General features: G+C 35.2%; 1 pseudogene; it reads left to right on the top strand.

Moving 5' to 3' along the window:
- Positions 1–2,594: 2,594 nt before the first annotated feature.
- LOC101536993 (ubiquitin carboxyl-terminal hydrolase 15-like) lies at positions 2,595–5,445 on the top strand (annotated as a pseudogene).
- The last annotated feature ends 2,664 nt before the right edge of the window (positions 5,446–8,109 follow it).

Raw genomic sequence — 8,109 nt, 5'->3', positions numbered from 1 at the left:
GGACAGTTCTGTTGCTGAACATTAAAGGTCTTTTATTTTAATATCCAATAATGAATAGAACTACTGGTGGGTGTCCTCCTGAGTCATAATGTAATCATAGAAGAATAGCTGAGTCTGGTTTTAATTTCTTTTCACTATTGAATATTTGTCCTAAGCCAGATGTACCTATGCTGTGCACACAACAGTGAATCCTGTGTATAGTGAGGGAAACCCAGGGATTTTGTCAGATGGGAAATAAGAACTGATTAGAGTCAAATACAAATATAGCATTGGAATTAATGGATTTTATAGAGGAGAACAATTCTAGGTACCTGTGGACTTCTAAGTAAGTCAAAACTTTTGGTCAGTAGAAAGTTTATTGAGAGCTACCACCTCCATTCTCTGCCAATAAACCTAGCTTCATGATTGACATAGGTGATTTGAAAGGTGAATGTGATCTACTTTCTCATGTTCTTCCATGTTCACTGCTAAGCATCTGATTTAGGGCTTCTCTTTATAATCCTGAAAACAGTACCTTAAATTGAGTTGTTCCCTTATTTTTCTTCCTCCTCCCATACAAAACCACTGTGTAGCCACTATTTTTCAGACTTTCTTCTGTCTATATTTTCCACTGTGATTTTGTATTTCTTGCGTTCAATTATATTCCTTCACCATTTAATTTAAATATTCTTTTTACACACCTTTTCCTAATAACAGTATAGAATAAGTAAATGAGTAGAATGCAAACCGTTAGCCTAGAATCAGAAGGCCATGTATGGGCTTTGCCATTTTAAAAAAAATTACTCTCCTGCCTTAATCATAGAATAGGAAGAAACTAGCCACCTAGAAGACGAGACCATTTCCAACATAATCAAGTGAGCTAATTTCTTCATGCTAGTTGTCCCAGAGAGGGTCTACCCAGTTAGAAAATCTACCCACTTAATATGAAACTGATGGCATGATTAAGGGCCACTGACACAACAGTCACTGTTTGTTGTCAGTCCTATATGCTGACATACACTATGATATAGCTCCCAGGTGAATCTCTTCCTTTTCCTACATTCCCTTCTCTTTCATTTTCCTGTTCTGGGCTATTCCAGCTTTGGTGCTCAGGAATTGCTGCAGGTGATGCTATGGGGACTATGCTATGCTATCAATTGAATGTAGAGCCTCACACAAATAAGGCAAGGATTCTACAACTGAGTCATATATTCAATGCTTGATTTTTTTCTTGAAACTCTTCTCAGAAGCCTATTCATTTAAAATAACCTTAGAGCCTTTTTTATTTGATGTTAAGGAACTTTTGCTTCGCATAATTTAGGACCATATTTTCTCTCATCTTCTAATACTTGATGATATTCAGTCAAAAATCTACTATTTCATGATTGTCAGAAGTTGCCACTTACAAAATATTTATAGACAGAGTTTTGAAGTATATGAAGTCTTGAAGGTCTTTAAGAGAGAATGCTCTTCAAACATCAAGAATTTAGGACTGGAGGTGTACTGACATTTTTATTTATTTATTTTTGCATGTCTCCTTTGGAATAAAATCCATCAAATTTAATGCTAGTTTTATAAGATGAAACAGTGAGCACTTTTTGTGTTATTTTCTTCCTGTCCATACATAAGGCAATATGCAACATGGAGATCTGAAATATGTTGTCTTCTATGAAGGTGGGGACTATTTGGTTCTCATGATCTGGCTGAGGACTAACTGTCTTACCCTTTCTTTAGAGACAATTGAAATAACAATCAAGATGGGCAATTGAGAAAGGGAATAAAGTAAAGGAAGTAGCCTACATTGTTATCTTAATTATCACATTAGGCTGCAACCATTTAATAAGGTTTGGCGCTTGATTGCATTCCTTGTCTCCTGAGGTGTAGGAACATTTCCCATCATGGCATGGCTGTTGATGCAAAGATGCTGTGAAAGCCTTGTTCTTGTCTCATTCTGTCTCAGCCTCATTAACTCACACATTTTAATGATTACATCTTCATAAAATCTAGCATTTCCATATCAAATGTTCTGTTCTTAAATTAAGCACTGTAAAATAGGGAGGGAGGATTGATCATCAAGCAATCTGTCCTCATCTAGTCTAACACTTTTTATGATTCCACTTCATTATTTTGAGATATGTAAGAGCCCAAGAATCCATGTCCTTGCCATCTTTTAAAACAACTTCATTCACTCATTTCTGCAGCTTCCATTTATTGACATCTTGCAATGTTCAAGCCCTAGATGAATGGTTGTAAAGAAAAGAGACTTGACCCTTTAAAATTGCATAAAGTTATCTATTGTCTTCCCCAAAAGCCATCAACTTTGAGGAAATCTTGCTTGAGAAATGTAACACAGCAATGTATATAAAAAAAAAAGACTTGGGTTCCAAGTCTTTCTAAACATGGAAAACTAGGAATAGAAACACAAAATTAAAATTAAATTAGGGATATCTACCAGAACTTGCCTTTAATAACTGTTAAATTATATGTTTTATGTACCTTTCTCTATATCTTAAAATTAACAATATCAATACAACTGAGTATACTGGTAATATTTCTGAATGAGATGAGTATACTATAGTTACCAAAAAAAAAATTCCTATGAAGAGTGGGGGAAGATGGCTGAAGGCGGAGCGGTGGATCTGGACATCCAGCGTTCTGACATCGCAACGCTGCTCAAAATCTCGCTCCGGAAGGGGAACATCTGGTACCTAGTTGATAGTCTCTGGTTCAAACAGTGGAAAAAATATGTTGGCTTTGACAGTTGGGACAAATACCAGATGGGAGATCAAAATGTATATCCTGGACCTATTGATAACTCTGGACTTCTCAAAGATGGTGATGCCCAGTCACTCAAAGAGCATCTTATCAATGAATTGGATTACATATTATTGCCAACGGAGGGCTGGAATAAACTTGTCAGCTGGTACACATTGATGAAGGTCAAGAACCAATAGCACGAAGGTGGTCGAACAGGGTATGTTTGTAAAGCACTGCAAAGTAGAAGTATATCTCACAGAACTGAAGCTTTGTGAAAATGGCAACATGAATAATGTTGTAACCAGAAGATTTAGCAAAGCTGACACAATAGATACAATTGAAAAGGAAATCAGAAAAATCTTCAATATTCCAGATGAGAAGGAGACAAGATTGTGGAACAAATACATGAGTAATACATTTGAGCCACTGAATAAGCCAGACAGCACTATTCAGGATGCTGGTTTATACCAAGGACAGGTGTTAGTGATAGAACAAAAAAATGAAGATGGAACATGGCCAAGGGGTCCTTTTGCTCCTAATGTGAAAAACTCAAATTATTGTCTTCCATCATATACTGCTTATAAGAACTATAATTATTCAGAACCTGGAAGAAATAATGAGCAGCCAGGCCTCTGTGGCCTGAGTAACTTGGGAAACACCTGCTTCATGAACTCAGCTATTCAGTGTTTGAGCAACACACCTCCACTTACTGAATATTTCCTCAATGATAAGTATCAAGAAGAACTGAATTTTGACAATCCCTTAGTAATGAGAGGTGAAATAGCTAAGTCTTATGCTGAACTGATCAAACAAATGTGGTCTGGAAAATTTAGCTACGTCACACCAAGACACAAGCCTTTAAGACACAAGTAGGACGTTTTGCACCGCAGTTCTCTGGATACCAGCAGCAAGACTGTCAAGAATTACTAGCTTTCCTGTTGGATGGTCTACATGAGGATTTGAATAGAATTAGGAAAAAACCATACATACAATTAAAAGACGCCGATGGGAGGCCAGATAAGGTGGTTGCTGAAGAAGCCTGGGAAAATCATTTAAAAAGAAATGATTCTATCATAGTCGACATATTTCATGGCCTTTTCAAGTCAACTTTAGTATGTCCTGAATGTGCAAAGATTTCAGTCACATTTGATCCTTTTTGTTACTTGACACTTCCTTTGCCCATGAAAAAAGAGCATACCTTAGAAGTTTACTTAGAAATGGATTCACTTACCAAACCTATGCAGTACAAAGTGGTTGTCCCCAAAATTGGAAACATACAAGATCTTTGTACGGCACTCTCTACTTTGTCAGGCATACCTGCAGATAAGATGATAGTCACTGATATATACAATCATAGATTTCACAGAATATTTGCCATGGATGAAAACCTTAGTAGTATTATGGAACGAGATGATATTTATGTGTTTGAGATTAACATCAATAGGACAGAAGATACAGAGCATGTGATTATTCCTGTTTGCCTAAGAGAAAAATTTAGACATTCAAGTTACACACACCATACTGGTTCCTCACTCTTTGGTCAGCCTTTTCTTATAGCAGTACCACGAAACAATACTGAAGATAAACTCTATAATCTTCTACTTTTGAGAATGTGATGGTATGTCAAAATATCCACTGAAACTGAAGAAACTGAAGGATCCTTACATTGCTGTAAGGACCAAAATATTAATGGGAACGGCCCCAGTGGCATCCATGAAGAAGGCTCACCAAGTGAAATGGAAACAGATGAGCCGGATGATGAGTCCAGCCAAGATCAAGAACTTCCCTCTGAGAATGAAAACAGTCAGTCTGAAGATTCAGTTGGAGGAGATAATGATTCTGAAAATGGATTATGTACTGAGGAAACTTGCAAAGGTCAACTCACGGGACACAAAAAGAGATTGTTTACATTCCAGTTCAACAATTTAGGCAATACCGATACCAACTACATCAAAGATGACACCAGGCATATAAGATTTGATGACAGGCAGTTTAGGCTAGATGAAAGATCTTTTCTTGCTTTGGATTGGGATCCTGATTTGAAAAAAAGATACTTTGATGAAAATGTTGCTGAGGACTTTGAGAAACATGAAAGTGTGGAATATAAACCTCCAAAAAAACCCTTTGTGAAATTGAAAGATTGCATTGAGCTTTTTACAACAAAGGAAAGCTAGGTGTTTATGATCCTTGGTATTGTCCAAATTGTAAAGAACATCAACAAGCCACAAAGAAATTAGATTTATGGTCATTGCCTCCAGTACTTATGGTACATCTCAAATGATTTTCTTACAGTTGATACATGAGAGATAAATTGGATACCTTAGTTGACTTTCCTATAAGTGACTTGGATATGTCAGAATTCCTAATTAATCCAAACGCGGGTCCTTGCCGCTATAATCTGATCGCCGTTTCCAACCACTATGGAGGGATGGGAGGAGGACTGCTTTTGCAAAAAATAAAGATGATGGGAAATGGTACTACTTTGATGACAGTAGTGTCTCGACAGCATCTGAAGACCAGATTGTGTCCAAAGCTGCATACGTGCTCTTCTGCCAGAGGCAAGACACTTTCAGTGGAACTGGGTTTTTCCCTCTTGACCGAGAAACTAAGGGTGCTTCAGCTGCCACAGGCATCCCGTTAGAAATTGATGAAGATAGCAATGATAATGACAATGACATAGAAAACGAAAACTGTATGCACACTAATTAATGAGAGTCCCAGAAGCCATAAAGGAGAGACTTTCCTGCTGGTGGTGTCTATGGAGATGATGAAGTCACCCACCACATTAAACACAAGTCTGAGATGGGAAGTTTCAGATAACCGAATGTAAATCCTTTATCAGATTTTAACTTGTGCAGTACTTGAAGTGAAACACAATGAAAACTTTAACAGAAATTGTCTCTTAATACATTTACAGTCTTGTATTTACAAGCTAAATATATATAGGAAATCACAAATAAATCCCTTTTAAGTTTACTGCTGTTTTGATGAATTTTGTTCTTTAATTTTTTGGATGTGAGTTAACTGATGACAGATGTTAAATTTGTGGATGTTGGTCATTTATTTTGCTCTAATATACTGCAAGAAAATTATGGCTGAACTTAGTTTTTGGATAATCTAGATCATGTGCATTAGGCTGCTACATATACTATTATGATATTTAGTTGTGGTATCAATGTGGCATAAATACTGCAGTAGTATCCTTGGAAAACCAAATTTTCAAGTCTATCCCTGGCAATCAATGTAGACCTATTTTTTAAAAATGAATCATGTTACATGGAAGTCTTGAAAAAGTTATTTCCTTTCATAGTATTAAAACTAGAATATTATGTTCATCTAACTGCTATTGTAGAAAACAGGTTCTAGATTTCACCCTTCATCTAAAGTCATTCTTCAGTTATATGTAAGGTTTTTTTTTTATGTTTAGGTCCTTTTTTGCATTTAGAATCTGTTCCTCCGCCATTTGAATTTTCTTTTACTTACATTAAAATTCATTTATTTTAATTTGGTGTTGGTCCAAAATCAAAATTTTTGCTGTCTGTTTTTCTCTACCCCATTTTTTGTAATTTGGCAACTTCTAACCTATGAATTATTGTAACGTAAGGAAAGATTTAATTGTACTCTGTATCAGTAGTAATGATTACATCATGCTTTGAGGTTTTTTTCATATACTGGCCTTTAAATAATTATTGGACAGTTGCCTTTAAAGGTAGGTCTGTTAACTCTTTGTGTGTTCCTGATGGAATTCACCATAGCCTTACAGCTTTTCTCAGAAGGTGACTTGTTAGAAGAGAAGTGGCATCTGCGTGTTCCAGAATCTGAAGCTGGACAGTATATAAAGCATAAAAACCTGGAATTTGATTTTAGTTCACCATGTTCAAGGATCTAGGATGCCAAAAATATGTGTGAACATTTGAAACATTTTTCATTTGCTGTTTTTTTCCCTTTGATCTAGTTAAAAGAATGTATTGTCAATTGGCATACAGTACTGCCATTAATAGAAAATATAAATACTGGGACACATTTCACATATTGACTACCTGAGAAATCGTTTTGTGTCCCACTGTTATTAAAGCAAAAAGTATAATGTTCTTCACTTGAACTAATGAAATACAATAGATTATAAATTGTGTATTGTAAATAAAAGTTCACTCTGTGAGTGCACATTTTGGTAAATATTTATTTATGTTAGCATTTAAATGTTTAAAAAATATGCATTTGACTAGGATAAATGAGGTATGTTGATCATGGCTTTGCTTTATACCTTGATATTAAAGCTGGTTTTTCATCCTGGTATTTTAAAAGCTGCTTTGAGTTTTTTTTTTTCCTTTCTTTCTTTTCTCTCTCTCTCTTTTTTTAAAATGTAAACTAACTTCCTGCATGACAGAGGTTAAAATTTTGTCTGCACTTGAGTTCACTTGAGTTTACATTTGAAATGTGCATGTTTATTTATACAGATTTCAATAAAGCTATTCAAGGCCTTAAAAAAAATTCCTATGAAGCTAAAGATAGTTCTTCAGGAAAAAATTTAAATTAGTACCTCATTTTAGTATAAATTAGAAAGTAAAATACATTCAAGTTTAATTGTATCCTCTCCTGAGAATAAGAATTTGACCTGGATAGATATTATCAGTTAGCTTTCTCTCATACCCTACCAATAATATTTTCATGTTCTTAAAGTAATATTTATTAAAATTTATTATGGGCTGGAGTGAGAGCACAGCGGGTAGGGCATTTGCCTTGCACTTGGCTGAACCGGGTTCAAATCCCAGCATCCCATATGGTCCCTTGAGCACCGCCAGGGGTAATTCCTGAGTGCATGAGCTAGGAATGACCCCTGTGCATCGCCAGGTGTGACCCAAAAAGCAAAAAAAAAAAGTAATAGAATATTTTATTTTAATTAAACACATTAATTTCTTTTGCATGAGAGTAAATACTTATTTATTTTATAGTTTATATTTTCTTTTTGATCCCAGTCTTTATATTATTTATGCAACTTTGCTTTCAAAATTCTAATTTATGAAGATCATTTAAAATTTGTATTGTGTGTCCAGTATTCACACTTCCTATAAGTGAATTCTATTACTATTTATTAAATCATTCAATAAATAGTAATTGAGAGTTTTCTGTGTGATAGATACTACTTTAGGTGCTAAAGAGCAATAAACAAGAGGCAAAGTTTACCATCCTCATAGAAATTAAAATTATAGGAGAGGAGACAGAAATAAAATTGATTAGTGAAGTAATGGTGTTTCAGATAGTGACAAGAACTATGTTCACATATAAAGCAAAATACCAGAGAGAAAGAATATTCTTGTTCCAAGGACCAGTATTAAATCTGAAGAGGAACAGCAATGGTTAGTGGCTCTAACA

This window comes from Sorex araneus, chromosome 1, assembly GCF_027595985.1.
Source record: "Sorex araneus isolate mSorAra2 chromosome 1, mSorAra2.pri, whole genome shotgun sequence".
Taxonomy (NCBI): Eukaryota; Metazoa; Chordata; class Mammalia; order Eulipotyphla; family Soricidae; genus Sorex; species Sorex araneus.
The sequence above is the reverse complement of the archived record's forward strand: the minus strand, read 5'-3'. Positions and strand labels throughout refer to the sequence as shown.